At 46.5% G+C, this 21,036-nt stretch overlaps 3 non-coding genes across 3 annotated transcripts; all 3 read left to right on the forward strand.

Moving 5' to 3' along the window:
• The first annotated feature begins 766 nt into the window (after positions 1-766).
• Positions 767-838, forward strand: trnae-cuc (transfer RNA glutamic acid (anticodon CUC)). The gene has a single exon. It is a non-coding gene; the product is annotated as a tRNA-Glu (tRNA).
• A 16,179-nt stretch (positions 839-17,017) lies between these two features.
• On the forward strand, positions 17,018-17,091 carry trnan-guu (transfer RNA asparagine (anticodon GUU)). Its single transcript has one exon. It is a non-coding gene; the product is annotated as a tRNA-Asn (tRNA).
• Positions 17,092-20,370: 3,279 nt separating this feature from the next.
• Positions 20,371-20,442, forward strand: trnaw-cca (transfer RNA tryptophan (anticodon CCA)). The gene has a single exon. It is a non-coding gene; the product is annotated as a tRNA-Trp (tRNA).
• Positions 20,443-21,036: the final 594 nt, after the last annotated feature.

The following is a 21,036-nucleotide window of genomic DNA, read 5'->3' on the forward strand; positions in this document are numbered from 1 at the left end:
ATTGGGTCGGCAAAAATGAGGACTGCAGATGCTGGAAACCAGAGCTTAGATCAGAGTGGTGCTAGAAAAGCACAGCAGGTCAGAAAGCATCGGAGGAGCAGGAAAATCGACGTTCCGGGCAAAAGCCCTTCATCAGGAATAGAGGCAGGATCCCTCCAGGGTGGAGAGATAAATTGGGGCTGGGGTGTGCTGGGCCAAAGGTAGCAAAAAGTACAATAGATGAATGTGGGTGGGGATGGAGGTGACAGATCAGAGAGGAGGGTGGAGCGGATAGGTGGGGAGGGAGATTGGCAGGTAGGACAGATCATGAGGACAGCGCTGAGCTGGAAGGCTACAATTGAGATAAGGTGGGGGAGGGGAAATGAGGAAACTGATGAAGTCCACATTGATGGCCTGGGGTTGAATTGACCCCAAGCGGAAGATGAGACGTTCATCCTCCAGGCATCGAGTCGGGAGGGAGCGGCGATGGAGGAGGCCCAGGACCTGCATGTCCTCGGCAGAGTGGGAGGGGGTTTGAAATGTTGGGCCATAGGGCGATGGGGTTGATTGGTGCCGGTGTCCTGGAGATGTTCCCTCAAGCGCTGTGACTTGACTCTGCGAGGAGTCGCCAGTCTCCCCAATGTAGAGGAGACTGCATCAGGTGCAATGGATACAAGAAATGACATTGTTGGATACACAGGTGAAAGCCTTCGAACGACCACGGCCCGGATTCGATTTCCGGGCAGGGAAGTAATTTTCAGTAGAGCTATCAGGCTGTGTTTGCAATTCCCTGGTGGTCTAGTGGTTAGGATTCGGCGCTCTCACCGCCGCGGCCCGGGTTCGATTCCCGGTCAGAGAAACTGTTTTCAGAGGGTTTATAGGCTCCCCGTTCTTCGTAATTGCTCTATACAGTTATTTATTGATCTTCGTAGTTCCTGGGTGCTGCAGTGTGTCGTGGCTCGTTGAAATAGTGTCCTGATTCAGATATGTTTGTATGTGTCGGGGTGATTGCTTCTGTGGTTAAGTTCTTGGTTCGCGTGCATTGTTTTCCGATAGACGCTGTTTTGAATTTACCATTGACTGTTCGCTCTCCTGTGACATCTAGAAATGGCACTTTGTTGTTGGTCTCCTCTTTTGTGAATTTTATGCCAGTAAGGATATTGTTGATGGTGTTGTAGGTTTCCTCTAATTTGTTTCAGTTTTTGATGACAAAAGTGTCATCGCTGTAGCGGACCCAAAGTTTGGGTTGGATCGTTGGAAGGGCTGTCTGTTCGAGTCTCTGCATTATTGCTTCTGCTAGGAATCCTGATGCTGGAGGTTTCGTGCGTATTTTGTTGATTTGTTTGTCGGGCTTGTTATTGAATATGAAGTGGATGGTAAGGCACAGTTCCACGAGCTTGACAGTGCTATCTTTGCTGATGAAGTTGATGCTGTGTTTTTGTCTTTGGTTCTTCGAGTAGTGTCTTCAGTTTTCTTTGGCCACGTTGATGTTAATGGATGTGAACAGGGCTGTTATGTCAAAGGACAACATTAATCCATCCTTTTCTATCTCAGTGTCTTTGGTGTTCAGGAATTCTTGGATGGAGTAAATGGAGTGGAGTGAATCTTCGACTAGGTGTTTTAGCCTTCAGTAGAAGCCTTTGACTAGTCTGTATATTGCTGTTCCAAGTCGTGAGACTATGGTCTAAGGGGGGCTCCTCGTTTGACGGGGAGGAGAACAACAACAAAGCGCCATTCCTTGATGTCACAGTAGAGCGAACAGTCAATGGGGAACTTCAAACTGGCATCTACAGAAAAACAACAGACCCAAACCAAGTACTTAACTGCAGAAGCAATCATCCCAACACCCACAAACGAAGCTGCATCAGGACATTATTTCCACGAGCCACTACACACTGCAGCACAGAGAAACTACGAAGAGCACAAGAGAAATACGTATATAGTGTATTTAAGGAGAACGGGTCCCCAATAAACCCTCTCTGCCGATTTCTCATTGATGCTTCCAAGGTGACTCTCAAAAATTCGGTTTATCCCTCCATTCCTTCCTGTTTGTTTTATGTGGGTTTTGAAAGCTTTCCCAATCCTCTGACTGAGTATTGGAGTTGGAAGGTTGTGTTGTGGTTGTACAGGACACTTTTTAGACCACTTTTGAAATATTGTGCACAATTCTAGTCTCCCTCCGATCAGACGGATATTGTGAAATTTGAAAGGGTTCTTAAGCACCAAAGGGTCCACAGAGATGAAGAGGCCCTTCTGCTGCCCTGAGTGTGGGAAGGCCTTCAGTGATTCCTCTGCCCTGCTGACGCACCAGTTGGTCCATACCGGGGAAGGATGTTCTCCAGCCCCAAGTGCGAGATGGCCTTCAGCAGTTCTTCCCACCTGCAGAGACACCAGTGGGTCCACACTGAGGAGAAGCCGTTCTTCTGCCCCGACTGCAGGAAGGACTTTGCACTTTCCTCCGACCTGCTGCCCCATTGGTGGGTCCACATGGGGGAGAGGCCGTTCAGTTGCCTAAGTGCAGGAAGTAATTCATCAATTCCTCAGCCCTGCTGATGCACCAGTCCGTCCACACCGGGGAGATGCCATTCTCCTGCCCGAGTGTGGGAAGGGCTTTACCCGCTCCTCCACACTGCTGAAGCACCAGCTGGTCCACACGGAGGGATGGGGGGTGGAGAGGGGAGGCCTTTCTGCTGCCCTGTTTGCGGGAAATCGTTCAGCAATTCCTCCGCCCTGCTGAAGCCCCAGTGTGTCCACACGGGGGAGAGGCCCTTCAGCGGGCCCGAGTGTGGGAAGAGGTTCATGTTTTCCTGCAACTTGCGGAAGCATCAGCGGGGGCACCAGCGCTCCCAGCAATCAGATCCCACCGGTAACGCTGCCTTTAGTCACCCCCCAGGACTGAACCTCCTGCCAGTTCTGACAGTGGGTGCACTGGGAGAGTAGGTAGGCTGTTTTAGTCTTCTGCTGGACTGCAATTGCCTGCCCCACCCCCCACAACTACAACCCCATGGTGGCTCAGGGTTAGCACTGCTGCCTCATGGCACCAGGAACTCGGAATACTTCCACCCTTGGGGTCTGTGTGCAATTTATGGAGGGTACGAAAATGGATCTGAGTGGGTTACTCTTCGGAGAATCTGTGCAGATGTGTTGGGCTGAAGGACCTGTTTCCACACTGTCGGAGTTCAACCAACATATGAGCTTTGCTTTCATTGGAAACTGCTGCTCATTGAGCCAGGGACTGCACATTGCCAAATGAAATGATCCAGAGAAACGTAAGACCGCAAGACCATCGGAGCAGAAGTTAGGCCATTCGGCCCATCGAGTCTACTCAGCAATCCGTTAGTGACAAAAGTAGCGCAGATGAGATTAGCTACAGTGTGGAAACAGGCCATTTGTCCCAACAAGTCCACATCGACCCTCCGAAGAGTAACCCATCCAGACCCATTTCCCTCTGACGAATGTACCTAACTCTATGGGCAATTAAGCATGACCAATCCACATGACCTGAACATCTTTGGACTATGGAAGAAAACAGGACCACCCAGAGAAAACCCACGCAGACACTGGGAGAATATGAAAACTCCTCACAGACAGCCACCCAAGGCTGGAATCAAACCTGGGTCCCTGGCACGGTGAGCCTGCAGTGGTAAACACTGAGCCACTACATATTGCAACCCGAAGTAGGCAAGCAGGAGGTTGGGAGAATGCAGCAAGCCAGGCAGCACCAGGATGTGGAGTAGTCAGCGGTTTGGGTATTAACCCTTCTTCATGATTGAAACGTTGATTTCTCTGTGAGAAACGATTTACGGGAATGTTGCTGGGGGTTGGAGGGTTTGAGCTCCAGGGAGAGGCTGAATAGGCTGGGACTGTTTTCACTGGACCATCAGAGGCAGAGGAGTGACCTAATAGAGGTTACAAAATCATGAGGGGCATGGACAGGTTAATAGACAAGCTATTTTCCCTGGGATGGGGGAGTCCAGAACTTGAGGGCATGGGTGTAGGGTGAGATGCGAAATATATTAAAGGGACAACTTCACAGGATTTGGGTCAGGTGTTGTCAAATGGGACTAGATTACTTTAGGATATCAGGTCAGCATGGACAAGTTGGACCAAAGGGTCTGTTTCCATGCTGTATGTGTCTCTGACTACGAGTCCTGATCTAAGTTTAAAATAGAGTCCAAGTAACTTTGAACACTTCAATCTTGTTGAGCTCACCTCCTGAAAGGTTTCAGACGAATCCCTCTGAGCGATACTGTTTAAACATGCTGAGTTGGACAAAGTATCCCATCAAGTTCAACACAAACCCAGAGTTGAAGAAGTCAGAAGTCAGAACACCAACGGGACCAAAACTGATCATAATATTCCAGGTACAGCCTCATCAACGTCCTGTATAACGACAACATAACTATATCTATACTCAATTCCCGAACTGATCAAGGTTCGTGTACCTAAACCTTTCTTCATTGCATTGTGTATCGATGTAATCAGAGATATAGGACCTACTTTAAACTGAACCACAATCCTGCTTCTGGGGGCACAATGACTGACAGGGAAGGCAAAAGGGAGATTGACCTTTAAATGGAGTATAAAAGTAGGGAGGTGAAAGTGGAGGTTTTGATTGAAAGTGCAGTGAAGATTCAACCAGCTGACAGTGGATCTGAATCACATGTCGATCAGATCAGGTTCGGACGGCAGGAAACCAGATAAGTTTTTACAACAAACCACAACGAGGTCATCATTAGACTCTTAATTCCGGATTTATATTGAATTCAGATTCCACCATCTGCCGTGGCTGGTTTTGAACACAAGTCCCTAGAACATTACCTGGGTGAATAGTCTGGTGACAATAAAGTCGGCCATCGCCTCCCCTGAACACATTGGCCTATTGTGTTCAGAGGTAACAAAGGAACAAGAGGTTTTAGCAACTGTTAAGTTGTTGATGTTACACAAGGGAAAATCAGCACTCTCAGTAATGGCACATACTGAAGTCAGTGTCCTGGATCAGAGGTAAGGGCTCGGGAACCATAAGAAAAAGGAACAGGAATATGCCATTCAGCCCGTTGAGCCTGCTTCTCCATTCAGTAGGATTCTGGGTGATCTGGCATTCCCCACAGTCACTTTCCTGCCCTTTTCCTGCAACTGTTCATCCCCTGACTCTTCACGAATCTATCCATCCTAGTTTTAAAGTGACATAAAGACTGTCAACAGAGTTACTGGGGTGGGGGTGGGGGAGTGGGGGGGGGGGGGGTGGGTACGGGGGCTGAGGTCGAACTTGGGGACTAAAACAATGGCTTCACACTTCACAACATTTAACTAAGGGAATGTTTATGGTTATCCAATGCTGGAAATTGGGCAGGCATTCAGGTAAAATTATTGGTAAATTATGAATGACAGAGGAGTCGGGAGAGAAGTGGTGTTCAGGTACAGTTGGATATCATTAGTATAGATGCCAACACCAGCAGCTACGGTAAAACAAATCAGAACGGAAGACGCTAAAATCATACCCTCCCAGAGGATAGAGTGATGCTAAAGAGGGTCAGTACTGTCATTAACTCTGATCAAGGCTGTCCGTAGGTCGACGAGGGAATGTTCATCCCTGTCACCGTGACAAAGGATGTCAAATATCACCTTGATAAGAACTGTTTCAGGGGTGGAAACCAGACTCCAGGGCTTTAAACACAGAATTCTGGAAAAGATGGGAATGGCTAATTCAACAATGTTACATCCAAACTAACACTTCTTTTCGTGCGATAATAATAGAAGTGTTTTGGTTTTATGTTTGAAGATTCTCAGCAACACTGAATAAGAAGCAACAAAATTAACACAAGAAATACTGCAATTGCTACAATGTGCCTGCTCCCAATAGGGGGCCATCGGTGTGAAATTAACTGTCTACAAGGGGCAATATTGGAAAGGAATTACCCAGTTCATAGCTATAAGAGGGGAGACACAGACTGCTTGATACAAACATATAATGGGCGGGAGTTGGCCACTCGGCACTTCGAGCCTGCTGCAGCATTCAATAAGATCATGGCTGATCTGAATTCAACCTCAACTCTACATTCCAACACATCCCCGACAATCTTTCACCCACTTGGTTATCAAGAACCTATCTACCTCTGCCTTAAAGATTTTGAATCCACTGCCTTTTGAAGAAGACACACAACCCTCAGAAAGAAAAGAAATCATCCTCATTTTTGTCTTCTACATTTAAAATATGACCCTGTACTTTCAGATATTAAGATAGGGACACAAGCTGCATTCAAATAATACCTGTGGTACAGTTAACTATCTCAAAGTGCTTCACGTGAACATTATGAGAATTCCTTTAAAAATCACAAGACCGGAGCACAGATGAGACAGGTGACAAAATACTTGGTCAAAGGGACAAGTTTAGGGCAATCTTTTGAACAGGTTCAATTTCCCAAACATCAGAAGACAAAGACGTGAACAACAAACACAAAATAGCAACGAATGGGAAACAACAGTGTAGTCATAACATCACAGGATGAGTAATCCAGGGAACATGAGTTCAAATCCCACCACAGCAAGAGGTGAGATGAGAATAATTCAAATCATCAATGGGGAACACAAAGTAAGTCTCAGTATGGTATCGATGGCACTGACGTCAATTGTCCTAAAATCCCATGTTCACCAATGTCCTTTCAAGAGGGAAACTGCCATCCCTGCATGGTCTGACTTACATGTGACTCCAGACCGACAGCAATGTGGTTGACTCTTAAACTGCCCTCTGAATTGGCACAAGCAAGACACCTTGCACTTAGGGATGGATAACAAATATCAACCTTGTGAAAGTGTCATAACAGAAATTGCTGGAGAAACTCAGCCAGTCTGGCAACACTGGTGGAGAGAGAGAGAAAGAAACAAAGACAATATCCGGGCTTGAGTCCAGAACAGTTGTGAAGAAGGGTCACAGCACTTGAAATGCTAACTCTGCTTCTCTCTCCACATGTGCTGCCAGTCCTATTGAGTTTCTCCAGCATTTGACGCATTTTTGTGTTTCAGATCTCCATCATCTGCAGTTCTTCATTACACTGACTTAGGGAAGCTCAAATCCCATAAAAGGGTAGAGCAGAAGCGCTGGAATTACTCAGCAAGTCTGGCACCAGTTATGGAGATAAAAACAGTTCGTACTTCGGGTCATTGAATGATCTTACATCAGGGACAAACTTTTGGGGAAGCTGCAAGAATAAAAGGCACTGGTGTAACTTCAACATCTGGGAGAACTCTCTCAGCCATGGAGGTCAGGCTGACTCAGCATTCTGTTCCTGCTCATTACCTGTTAAATTCTCCATTTGTTTTTCTTGTTATATTTCTACATGGTTGACACATTCCTATGTTTTAAAATGAAATTACAAACAGACAAGAATTTTCCATGTAAGTAATCATACATTAGAGGGTTTGGAACGTGAATGTAAACTTTTAAACTATTTATTCATGCATGGGGTGTGGGCATCGCTGGCAATGCCAGCATTTATACCCATCCTTAACCACCCTGTGGTTGGTTGGAAAAGTGCATGAAGGTGTCTGAGATTGTCTTGATCAGCACAGCAATCTCAAAGATGGGTGTGCTCAGGTACAAGTACCCTCCACTCCCACAGCCAAGTCTGCATTCACTTCAATTATAGATGCCATCTAAACCTCCCAGGACAAGGACAGCATGGGATGACAATCAGAATAAAGCTTCCTCTACTCTTGAATTTCAAGTGAAGCTACCTCAACACTGTCCCCAACAAACACTGCCAAGACAGAGACTGCATTGGGTTAGATACAGAGTAAAACTTCCTCTACACTTCCCCATTCATACAGTCCCAGGACAATGACAGCAGAGGGTTAAATAAACAGTAGAGCTTCTTCCATTCTGACTGACACTTAGTACGTCCTACACTAACCCTCAAGGAAAATTCAGAACTGAAGTATTATCTGGTACTGAATTCACACATCCTAATGGGAATGACAGCAACAGAAAATCATGTAGTGAAACACAGATAAAACACACACAATGTACAACAAAACTAGACTGTTATTTGGATCAAAGACATAGTCCCTGCAGTGATCCGAATGTGAGCTGAACAAATTTCACACTTGAACAATATTCTCTGGGAATGCAATGTCCACCTCACTGCTGTCTATTCAGTTCCTCTGCTCTCGTTCAGGGCTGAGTTGCGGCTGACCACATTGTGGCGTGGAGGTCAAGAGGTTGGACAGTGAAGGTCAACTTGGATTGAGGGCATCCTTTGTCATGCCAGTGAGGTCGAGGGTCGCTCATTTACTCAACTTATAATCGGGGACAAGGGGATGTCAGGCTGAGTTTAGAAGAAACAGATGATCCGATGGAGCTGTATAACATCTGGAGAGGACTTAATGCAAATGTAATGTCAACTCAATTCTAGCCAGAGACTAGTCTCTCATTTAAGATAGAAGAGTTTTGTTTTTCTCACAAGTGTTCTCGAGTCTTTGAAATTCACCTCTTTAGAGAGCAGCATGTGGTGGTGACACGGTGGTTAGCACTGCTGCCTCACGGCATCAGTGACCTGGATTTGATCCCACCCTCGGGCAGACTGTCTGTGTGGAGTTTGCACATTCTCCACTTGTGTCTGCGTTGGCTTCCCGTGGTGCTCTGGCCTCCTCCCACGGTCCAAAGGACATGCAATTGATGGTAGACTGACCATGGGAGATACAGGGATAGGGTAACGAACTGGGTCTGGGTGGGACGGTCAGTCAATGTTGACTCGATGGGCTGAATGGCCTACTTGCACGCAATTGGCCTATAATAATCAATACTATGCACTTGCTTTATGGTTATCGACATCAAATTACATGAGTGGTTTTGGTTATTTCATCTCTTATTATCGTATTCAACCAACTACAGCATCTAGAAACTTGCTTAATTACAATATCCAATATCTGCCGAGTACTGTTTCTTTTTGTCACGACCATTATCTTGAACTCTGACGTGTGACCTCCTCATTGCTGTCAAAGTTCTTTATTTGTCTATACATTGTCATGTTTTTACTTTGTCGAATGTCTTCCTGGCATTTGTAGTTAAGACCCTATATTCTGCCCTCGTCAACATTTTCCCTTACAATTCTCTACTAAGGATTTCACGAAAAAACTCAGAGTGTGGTGAGACTGCAGAACTCACTACCATAGTGAATACTTGGTTTGGAAGACACGACAACTAAGGGTAAGCAACCCAATACAAATGACTGTCACTGACACCAGATTCACAACACAGTGAAATTTAAACATGCAATATCCCTCAATTTCTCAACTGTCCCAAACCAGACTTGGTGAAGAACAGATCTTGCACATCAACATTATAATTTAAACAAAAACGAACAATTATAAATACGGCAAATTTTCTAGGGCAAAGTTAAAGAAGATAATCTAATTAATAGCAATGATTTAAACCCTTTGATCAAGTCCCCCACCATCTCAGAGACAGAGACTTAAGCGCCAAATTAAGAAAAAAAAAAATTTTTAAACATACCAATTCAAGCAAACAGTTTCCAACATAGGATTGCCAAGCCTTTGTGCAATCTTTGGACTATCACTGTTTCACAGACACGTAACTGTAAATCTAATTTAAAAGTCACTGCTGAATGTGAATAGACACCCCAGTATTCAGCTGTTTCTTACAGGCTGGGACTCATTCCCAGAAAGAGACAACAATTCTTTAACAGGACAGTAGAATCTGGAGAGAACAGCTCCTGGTCTCAACGAGCAGCAGTGCCCAATGGAAGCAAAGTTGCAGGGGTGGGGGAGCACGACGGCATAAAACAATAAAAACCGACCGACTCTCCCACTATAAGCACTGTCAGAATGTGCAGGGGTTCAGTCCTCTCAGTGACCCACAGCAGCTTCACCAGCAGAATCAGATTGTTGGGAGCACTGGTGTGCCCGCTGGTGCTTCTGCAAGGTGCAGAATGATGAGAACCTCCGCTTCCACTCGGGGCAGGTGAACGGCCTTTCCCCGGTATGGCCTCACCTGTGCCTCAGCAGGTGCGAGGAATTGCTGAAGGCCTTCCCGCACTCTGGACAGGGGAAAGGCCTCTCCCCCGTATGGACCCGAAGGTGGGATGCCTGGGTAAAGCCCTTCCCACACTTGTGGCAGGAGAACGGGCTCTCCCCGGTCTGGACCCGCTGGTGCCTCAGCAGGGCAGAGGTATCCTTGAAGGCCTTCCCGCACTTGGAGCAGCTGAAGGGCTTCTCTAATATGTGGACCCGGCGGTGGGTCAGTCGGACGGAGGAATAGCTGAAGGCCTTCCCGCATTCGGGGTAGGAGAATGACCTCTCGCCTGTGTGGACCCCCTGGTGCCTCTGCAGTGCATGGGAATTGCTGAAGGTCTTCCCGCACTCAGAGCAGGAGGACAGTCTCACCCCGGTGTGACGGCGCCCATGAGTCTCCAGGTCAGATGGGAAACGGATGCCTTTCCCACAGTCGCCACATTTTCATGGTTTCTCCACGGGACGGGATTCCTTGGGTTTCTCCATGACCGAAGCTTCAGCTGCACACAAACGCATGTACAGCACCTTCCCGCCGTGAATTACTTTTCCCAAATGTATAACTTTTACTGGCTCCACAGTCAGAGTGCTGCAATAGTCGGGTCTCTCATCCAGTCTCACTGATGCTGAAAACATACTGAAAGAGGAACCAAAAAGCTTGTTTCCTTCTCACAGAATCAGAGTCGAAAATTGTTATAGTCCCGATGGATTCAGTGACTGCCAGACATTGACGTGAAATTGAGGACTGCAAATGCTGGAGAGTCAGAGTCAAAGCACAGCAGATCAGGCAGCATCTGAGGAGCAGCAGAGTCAATGTTTCAGGCAAAGCTCTTCATCTATTGATATTGAAATGTCCGTCTTCAGATCTTCAAATAATCTGTAAAAAGAGATTACAAAAGTCATCACTGTTAGTCCAGGTTAGAAATTCCAAACAAGCAATTCTACTTTCTGCAGAACATTCTTTTCTTTTTCCACAAAATTGAAAGCCCCATCGCACTCCCTTTCATCCCTCTATTCTCACTCCGCTCAAACTAATCCTCCCGACGGTACTGATTCAGGATCTTACAGAGACCGAAAAGTGAAAACATCAAGACAGACACCTCTGAATTTTGGATACCTCCACCTGAAAGTTAGTATCTTTCACGACATCTAGGAGTGAGTAAGTCTGATTTTGGGAAGCAAAAAAAAGTGTTAATTCAGGATGAACCTTCATTGCAGCTTCTTGAGAAACAACCAGACACTAAATGGTTAACATCTGGGGAGGTGGAAGTGGGGGGATGGAGGAAATGAGATATCAAGGCATTGACACCGACACCAGACAGAAACTGAACACATAGGCAGGGCAAACATGACGGGCAAGCCAGAGTCATAGAGATACACAGCACAGAAACAGGTCCTTCAGGCCAAATCATTCGTGCCCACCACATAGCCTAAATTAATCTCGTCACATTTACCAGCACTTGGCCTATATCCCTCTGAACTCTTCCTATTCATATACCCGTCCAGATGCCTTTCAAATGTTATAATTGGACCTACATCCACCACTTCCTCCGGCAGATCATTCCTTACACTTGCCTCCCTCACCTCAAACATATTATCCTCCTGTTCTGGACTTCTCCCATCCCAGGGAAATGACCTTGTCTATTTACCCTATCCATGCCTCTCATGATTCAATAAACGTCTGTAAGATCACCCCTCAGCCTCTGGTATACCGGGGAAAACAGCTCAAGCAATGCACTGCGTTTCCTTTTAGCTTCACACTCACAGAACCTTACTCCCGTGTAAAACATTGTTTCCCTCCCCCACACTCTCCATGGGAAAAGCCAAGGCTGCTGAGACTCTGGATTTGGGGGAATGCCACGTAGAATTCCTGCAATGTGGAAACACGCCATTCAACCCAACAAGTCCACACCGACCATCCAAAGCGTAACTCCTGTGGACACATTCCCCTATCCCATGCCACGACACTTACTGCACACTATGGGCCCATCTAGTATGGCCACTTCTCCCGAAACTGAACACCTTTAGATTTTGGGCGGAAACCAGAGCACCCGGGTGAAACCCAGCAGACACGGCAGGGAGAATGTGCAAACTCCACACAGAGAGTCGAAATCGAAAGTGGAATCGAAAGTGGATCCCTGGCGCTGTAAGGCAGCAGTGCGAACCACTGATCCATCGTGCTGCCCATGTGTGCAGAAAGAGGTGGGGGCTGGGAACTTTGTTAATGGTACGGCACAGTGGATTCTTGAGTAAGGTTAAATCTCACGGCATCCAGGGAGAGCTAACCAACTGGGCACAAAATTTAGAAGCGCGTTGTTGGAGATGCTGGAATCCTTCCTGAAAACAACAAATGCTGGAGATCACAGTGGGTCAGGCAGCGCTGTGCTACTCTATGACTGGACAGTGTGGACGTGGAGATGATGTTTCCACTAGGAGAAGGGTTGAGGATGCCAAGTCATTGAGGGCATTTAAGACAGAGATAGGTTCTTGAATAATAAGGGGTCAAGGGTTATGAGGAGAGGGCAGCAGAATGGGATAGAGAAACATATCAGCCATATCGACTGGTAGAGCAGACTCGATGGGCCAAATGGCCTCATCCTGCTCCTGTGTATTGTGGTCTTAAAGCTCGGCAGATAACTTAAGGGGTTCTCACAAACTATTTCAGAATCCTGAAGAGGAGTTGTTGGACTCGAAACTTTAACTCTGCTTTCTCTTCACAGATGCTTCCAGTCTTGCTGAGTTTTTCCAGTGTTTTCAGTTTTTGTTTCAGATTTCCAGCATCCACAGTTCTTTGTCTTATTTATCAAATTCATTTCTTGCCCTTCCCAAGTGTCTGGAACTTCATCTCCCTGATCTACAAACTGTTCACTTACCCTAGAAATGACCAAACCTCCTTATCAAAGTAGATCCCTTTGTTGCAAAATGATTGTTCAATTCTGTGACCAAAATTATTGCATTCGTAATTACTTACACCAGGGACTCACAATATCTCAGGCCAGAACACAGCTAGATTGTTTCAGACAGTACATTTATGTGATTTGATACAATTCCCTATTCCCGACTTTACCAGCGTGTTGCAGGGAATGGCGGGTTTGAGTTAAGAAGAATCTGGGACATTTTTCCAATGGAGCCGAGGAAGTTGACAGTTAACCTTATAGAGATTTTTAAAATCAGAAGGGGTATAGATAAGGTGTCATTCCCAGGAGGCTCCGAATATTTTATTGCTCCAGAAGGTGTAAAAGGGGGTCAAAGCTTCAACAGAAATCGAGCAGAGCTGAGAACAGACAACATTTAACTCTGTGGGAACAGGGAGATTAGAGGACAGAGAAATCAGGACCTGAAATCCGAGCTGACACCAGACTACCATGCTATCAGTGCTTTGATTAGCAGTGCCCACCCTCTACCGTTACTGAGCTCCTAACTCGACTTGAATGCCACGTATCCCCTCGATATTCCGGATCCTTGTCATTCTGAAGCCATGTCTCTGGAAGGAGTCTCAGATCATAATTATTCTCTACAATGTGTGCAGTCAATTAATTCGCTTTTGTTACAATGCAGCACACATTCATATACTGAGCTTTTAGTCTTATTTTTTGTGATGGTGAGAATCCAGTTTTGATTGCTAGTACATTTATTCTCCTCGTCCCTTTCTCTCATTCTCTGGTGTTTGGTTTCCACATCACTACATTGCTCACTGGCCTTGATTTGGATTGGCTATGCTAAATTGCCCAGTGTTTAGGGATGTGCAGGTTAGGTGGGTTGGCCATGGGAAACGCAGGGTTATCGTTTCAAAGTAATAGAAGGAGTAGGCCATTTGGCCCATCGACCCTGCTCCGCCATTCATTAAAATCATGGCGGATCGATCAATCGTCTCAGCTCCTCCTAATTGCATTATCCCAACTTCCCTGAGTTCCCTTACCTCGCAAAAAACCCATCCAACAGTGTCTTAATGAAGCTGCCTCTACTGCTTCCTTGAGCACAGAATTCCATTAATTTACCATTAACCACATTGGTCCTGCCCTGAGTTGCCTCATCAAAATGCAACAGCTCATATTTGTCTAAATTAAACTCCATCCACAATCCTTGGCCCATCGGCTCATCTGATCAATTATAATTTATATTAAACTTTCTTTCCTACCTTATTCCCTAAAAGCTGAAAATCTCCATCCCAAACTCTCGCCCTCCGTTCTCACTTTGTTGAATCTAATCTCGGATGTCCTCATTCTGAAGGGTTTGGTTCATGCTGATTAACAGGCCCACATTCAAGGGGGATCTAACTGAACCGTACAGAACATTGAACGGCCTGGACAGAGTGGATATTGGGAAGATGTTTTCATTGGGAGGAGAGACTAATACCAATGGGCATAGCCTAAGCATAAAGGGAGAATGGAGATTAGGAGCAATTTCTTTAGCCAGAAAGTGGTGAATCTATGGAATTCATTGTCACAGAAAACTGTGGAGGCCAGGTCACTGAGTATGTTGAACATTGAGATAGAGATGTACAGCACAGAAACAGACTGTTTGGTCCAACTTGTCCATGCCGACCAACTATCCCAACCCAATCTAGTCCCACCTGACAGCACACGGCCCCATATCCCTCCAAACCCTTCCTAATCATACACCTACCCAAATGCTTTTTAAATGTTGCAATCGTACTAGCCTTCACCACTTCCTCTGGCAGATCATTCAATAAACGTACCATCGTCTGCGTGAAACAGTTGCCCCTTAGGTCTCTTTGTATCTTTCCCCTCTAACACGAAACCCATGCCCTCTCGGTCTGGACTCACCCACCCCAGGAAAAGACTTTGTCTATTAATCCTATCCATGCCCCTCATGATTTTATACATGTACAGTTACAACGTTGAAAAGATATTTGGATAAGTACATGAATACGAAACTTTCGAAGGTTTATGGGCCAAACACTGGTAGGTGTGCCGAGTTTAGTTTGAGAATATACTCAGCACGGGCTAGTTGGATGAAGGATCTGTTCAGTGCTGTCAGACTCTGTGAATGACCTGTACTGTTCTTAAAACCATTTTCTTACCTCCCCCGATAAGCATCCACTTCTTTGTTGTTCAAAACTCAGATGAACTTAGCCTTGAATATGTTCAATGACCCCACTTCTGAACTCAATTCCTCTTCGTAATATATCACTTGCCTCGCTCATTGCCTGCTGCATCTGCCCGACAACTGGCATTGACTGGTGTGGAGGGACTCTGAGACCCCTTAGTACATCCATACATCATTCCTGATGAAGGGCTTGTGCCCGAAACGTTCCCTGTCCTGCTCCTCAGATGCTGCCTGACCTGTTGTGCTTTTCCAGTGCCACATTTTTCGACTTTCACCTCCAGTCCTCACTTTCTCCACATTCCAATATGTCACCATTTCAACAATGCACTGCTTTTTTTTAAACAGCAAAGGCTATAACTTCACATTGCAGCACTGCACTTGCCATGGGTTTGCCAATTGAGACACAGACCTGGACCAACTTCGGGAAGAGGCAAAACACTGAGTTCTGAACAAAAAGCGTAGCACACTCAAAACGTCGGCTCTGTTTACCTTTCCACTGATGCTACTCCTCCCGTTGGCTTTCTGCAGTATTCGCTGTGTTTGTTCTACACAAATGCTGCTTTCCATTAAAGAACTGCAATCCCTGTCCTCTGGAAACTGACCCTAGTCAGTGGCAATAGGTTCTTCTGATCATTCAGGTAAAAACGATGACTGCAGATGCTGAAAACCAAATACTGGATTAGTGGTGCTGGAAGAGCACAGCGGTTCAGGCAGCATCCAACGAGCAGCGAAATCGACGTTTCGGGCAAAAGCCCTTCATCAGGAATAAAGGCAGTGAGCCTGAAGCATGGAGAGATAAGCTAGAGGAGGGTGGGGGTGGGGAGAGAGTAGCATAGAGTACAATGGGTGAGTTGGGGAGGAGATGAAGGTGACAGGTCAAGGAGGAGAGGGTGGAGTGGATAGGTGGAAAAGAAGATAGGCAGGTCGGACTAGTCAAGGAGACAGTAACTGAGCTGGAAGTTTAAAACTAGGCAAATGTGGCTCTGGTACCGAGTTTGTTTCACAACATGGTTGAAGAGCTTCAGAGCAGAGGAAATGACCTGGGAGTTGCAGTGGGAGAGGGACTCCCTGAGATTCTTGTAGAGAGAGGAGGAAAACGTCTTCAAGGCAGGCATCCTTGCAAGAGGATTCGCAGTTGGGGTAAAATCAACAAGGTAAAAACAATGACTGCAGATGCTTAAAACCAAATACTGGATTAGTGGTGCTGGAAGACCACAGCAGTTCAGGCAGCATCCAACGAGCAGCGAAAACACCACGTCTTCTCCCATCATTGCCAACAGCCCCTGGAAATCTCCAGTTAACCATCTTTGCTCCAAAGAGAGCATTCCCAAACTTGGGAATGTCTCCACAAAATGGAAATTGCTCATCCCTGAACATGATGCATGTGTTACAATGGGGAAGAGGTTTTGGCAAAATATTGTCAGTTAGCAGGTGGAAAAATGTTCAGGAAGTAAAACACAAATCCCAGTCTCCAGCTTTGTGAATCTTTAGAAACTCTTTGGGAAGTGGAATTCGAGGAGAATGAAGGATGAACTGTCCGACTGAGCAGAGACAGTCCAGACACCGTCCCCTTGTTTAAGAGGCTGATTGACTCTGATATTCTCCGGAGATGAACTGACCCGAGACATTGAAAGAATTCTCTGCACATCAGGAATTCAAACCCATTCTCGGCTCGGGGCCCATGAGAAAATTCGGGAAGAGGCAAAAACTGAAAGGCTTGGAGGGCGATGGCTCCGGTGTAGGAGAGCTCGTTCCTAGTGTCATGGATGTGCCTGCAGATCGTGGGATCAGGCTGTCGCCATGTCTCCATAATGAATGTCCAAGGCTTTATTATGGAAAATTAAAACTGATAGAAGACAATGGTAATTTTGGGCGGGGCGGGTTGAATTATGAATTGAATAGTAGGTTCCTCAAAGACACTTTGCGGGCCATGCTGGGACCTGTCTCTGTGGCGCAATTGGTCAGCGCGTTCGGCTGTTAACCGAAAGGTTGGTGGTTTGAGACCACCCAGGGACGGAGTGCTTCGTGTTCTCGCTCCTACCGCTTTCTTGGCTGCGAATGTGCACGTTTTTCATGGTTTCAGGAAAATGTTTCCCAAACGGAAATCTTTTCCACTGAGGCAGCACAAAGGGGTTTCTGAATTTATTGAATTTCTAACGTAAAGGACTGCGGATGCTGAGAATCCGAGACAGAAAGAGAAACTGCTGGAAAAACTCAGCAGGTTTGGCTGTACTTGGATGAGGTAAAAAACGAGTTCTGAAATGTTGTCTCTGATTCTCTTTCCACAGATGCTGCCTGACCTGCTGAGTTGCTCCTGCAATATCTGTTTTTGACTGAACGTCCATTTCATCTTTCGGGATGAAACACTCAGACTCGCCATTTGCAGATATTTAACCCTTTCGAAACCTGTGAAGTGATTGGATTCAAACAAACTCAGCAATGATTTACTCTTTCGCAGCTCCACAGGCAGATAGACCTGGGAAATGAAGCTGTCAGTGTGGTTCTGTATTGGTGGGCCGAGTGGTGAATGCGATGGACATGAAATCCATTGCGGTTCCCACACGCAGGTGTGATCCCTGCCGACTACAGTTGAGAAACGACATCAAAAGAAAAGGGAGATTGCTCCACGGTTTTTTTTAATGCAACCAGTGGATGGGTTGAAATATTTCAATCACATTGGCACTGGTCGGGAATCTGCAACCCACTGCCTGACAGGGTGGAACAAGCAGATACCCACAGAGCTGCTATTGAGGCGATGAGCCAAGAGTTTGGAAATGAGACTAGAACAGTGAGGGGCGTGAAGTCGTGATCGAAGTTAATCAGGCACCTGAGGATAAAGGTGTTTTATTTCCCGGTGAAAGATACTGCTTCACAAAGTTGGGACTATGGAAGGGAAGCAGTGACGGTGATTATCTTTGGCTGTTCCTCTTGTGAATGTTCCCATTGCTGCGCATGTCCGTGTTAACGTCAGAACTCTGCAGCATGGCGGCGTCAGGTCCGCACAGTGCCAGGGGCGCAATGGATGACGCATCTGACTCCACCTACCTGTTTGAAATGCAGCTCACAGCTTCTTCACACACCCCAATTAATCTTTCTCATTGTCCTGAAGCCGGCATACGGTTTGAATTCCCGATCTGCAGGAACGAGACTCTTTTCACTGTCTCGCGTCAGGAAATGTCCCTGAGAACATCAGAGTCAAGTCATAGCGCTGTCGGAGGAGGGGAAGCTGAAATAGTCCCACACGCTGCTCACGGGCACATTTCACTTTCCCCAACACACCGCCCCAACCACTGCGGCTCCTGGGAGTGGAAAGGAAACAAACACCAAAACCCAGTCTCAGCTTTGTAAATCTTCAGGAAATAAGAAAACTGTTCATCCCTTCGGATCTTCCATCCTGGGCTGACAGCCTTGATTTTAAATGGATGTCCAGTCAGTGCCGACTCGTTTTGGCTGAAAAAAATCTTCCTTATCTCATCCCAGCATTTCTTGCCAGAGAGACCTGTGTGGCAGAGTTCATGTATATATTTCTTTGTATGGTATTTTGTAAATAACATTCGTTTGCTGGTTGTTTGTATCGGGTATTTCAGGTTCATTAGCCGCTGTTTAAGTGTGTTGGTAGGTTTGTGGGCTACCATGATGCTGAGAGGTTTGATTTGTCTGGACATCATTTCCCAGATGTCTTTCATGTAAAGTAATGTGGCTCGGGTTTCTGTAGACGTTGTGTCTACTTGTGTCTATTTGTTGATGTGAAATCGGCACACTGGGTTTATTGGGTAGGCAAAAGTGCGGACTGTAGATGCTGGAAACCAGAGTTTAGATCAGAGTGGTGCTGGAAAAGCACAGCAGGTCAGACAACTTCCGAGGTGCAGGAAAATCGACGTTTCGGGCAAAAGCCCTTCATCAGGAATGGAAGCAGGACGCTTCCAGGGGTGGCGAGATAAATTGGGGGGTGCTGGGCCAAAGGTAGCAAAGAGTACAATAGGTGAATGGGGTTGGGGACGAAGGTGACAGGTCAGAGAGGAGTGTGGAGCGGATCGGTGGGAAGGGAGATTGACAGGTCCTGAGGACAGCGCTCAGATGGAAGGTTGGAACTCAGGTAAGGTGGGGGGAGTGGAAATGAGGAAACTGGTGCAGTCCACATCGATGTCCTGGGGTTGAATGTATCCGAGGCAGAAGTTGGGGCGTTCTTCCTCCAGACATCGGGTGGGGAGGGAGCGGCGATGGAGGAGGCCCAGGTCCTGCATGTCCCTGGCAGAGTGGGAGGGGAGGTTGAAATGTGGGGCCACAGGGCGATGGGGTTGATTGTTGCGGGTGTCCTGGAGATGTTCCCTCAAACGCTGTGACTTGATTCTGCGACGGGGCTCCAGTCTCCCCAATGTAGAGGAGACCGCATCGGGAGCAATGGATACAAGAAACAACTTTGGTGGAAGCCTTCGAACTCCCGTGACCCGGGTTCGATTTCCGGGCAGGGAAGCAATTTTCAGTAGAGCTGTCAAACTTCGCTGCCATCTCCCTGGTGGTCTCGTGGTTAGGATTCGGTGCTTTCACCGCTGCGGCCCGGGTTCGATTACCGGTCAGGGGAGCAATTTGCAGTGTGTTTTTTGGGCTGCCCATTCTCTGGGTGACTGCTGCACAGAACATCTACGTTCTGCCTGCAAAAAAGACCCTGAGCTTCCAGTTGCCTGCCAATTCCACACCCCACCCTGTTCCCTGGCCAACATCTCTGTCTCAGGTTTGCTGTTGTGTTCCAGCGAAGCTCAGCACCAGCAGAACGAAGAGCACCGAATATTGCACTTGGGGACCACACATCCCTCTGGTCCCAATATCCAATTCAATAATTCTAGGACCTGAACTCCATAGTATCCTCGTCCCTTCCACACACACCAAGCCTTGTTATCACATAGTCTGTCATTCCACACTACTTCGCCACGAACATTCTCCATTAACAGTTATTCACCCTCTCACGCAGATCGTTATCAACTCTTTTTTCTGTCCAACAGTTCTTCCCTCGCTTTGGGCTCTGTCCTGATCTCCGCCTTCCTCCCACAATATCTCCTGCATATAAACCGACATTTTCCAAATCACCATCTGTTCTGTGGAAGGGTCACCGGCAACTCCTGTTTTTTGTTCCTGATATACAGCACCCGCAGTTCTTTCAGATTTTTATTGAGAGAGAGTTGGAAATTGTTTCGAGAGACAGAAGGAGAAGGGGGAGAAACAGAACAGACATGAACGTAAAATCATTGTAGTGCGATCACTTCCCTTAAGCATGAATAGAGCACATGGGCCATCCGTGAGCTTGTGGCGCAACGGTAGCGCGTCTGACTCCACTTCAGAAGGTTGTGTGTTCAAATCACGTCAAGCTCACTACAATCAACGTCGAACATTTCCAATGAAGAAAAGAGTACGTTCACTCCGTATATCTGTTGTGTCAAAAGTTGTGGACACTTTCGATCATGCATGAATCTTTGCTGTCAGTTTGATTTGTGAACACTCTGTCAGGGAGGTGGTGTGTCCATTGTTTGGGGAAATGCTGAGCTCCCCGCAATATGACAAGTCGAACACAAACTGTTCATCACGGGATTTCAACACACAGCCGCTTCGTTCAGTTGGTGACCGCGCAGTGTGAATCACATTATACCGATACTTTTACAACAGAATCCAGAGATTTCCATCCAGGTTTTAGTCACATCAAACTGCCACGTAATGATGTTATGGCCTCAGAAAACTATAATAACGTGAAGATCGCTGGGATGATTTTCTACATCGGACTGCAATCGAAACACAGATCATTGTTTCCAGTTTTGGTGGAACAAAAGACATCGTATTGGTGGATAATTACAGTTTGTGCAAACACAGCTAGCCATCGATAAATATTAATCCTGTTCACTTCAATGGCAAAATTTCAATTCAGAAACCAAGTGCACTTGGCTGTTTGTAACAGAGACAACATGACAAAAT

This window comes from Chiloscyllium punctatum, chromosome 36, assembly GCF_047496795.1.
Source record: "Chiloscyllium punctatum isolate Juve2018m chromosome 36, sChiPun1.3, whole genome shotgun sequence".
Taxonomy (NCBI): Eukaryota; Metazoa; Chordata; class Chondrichthyes; order Orectolobiformes; family Hemiscylliidae; genus Chiloscyllium; species Chiloscyllium punctatum.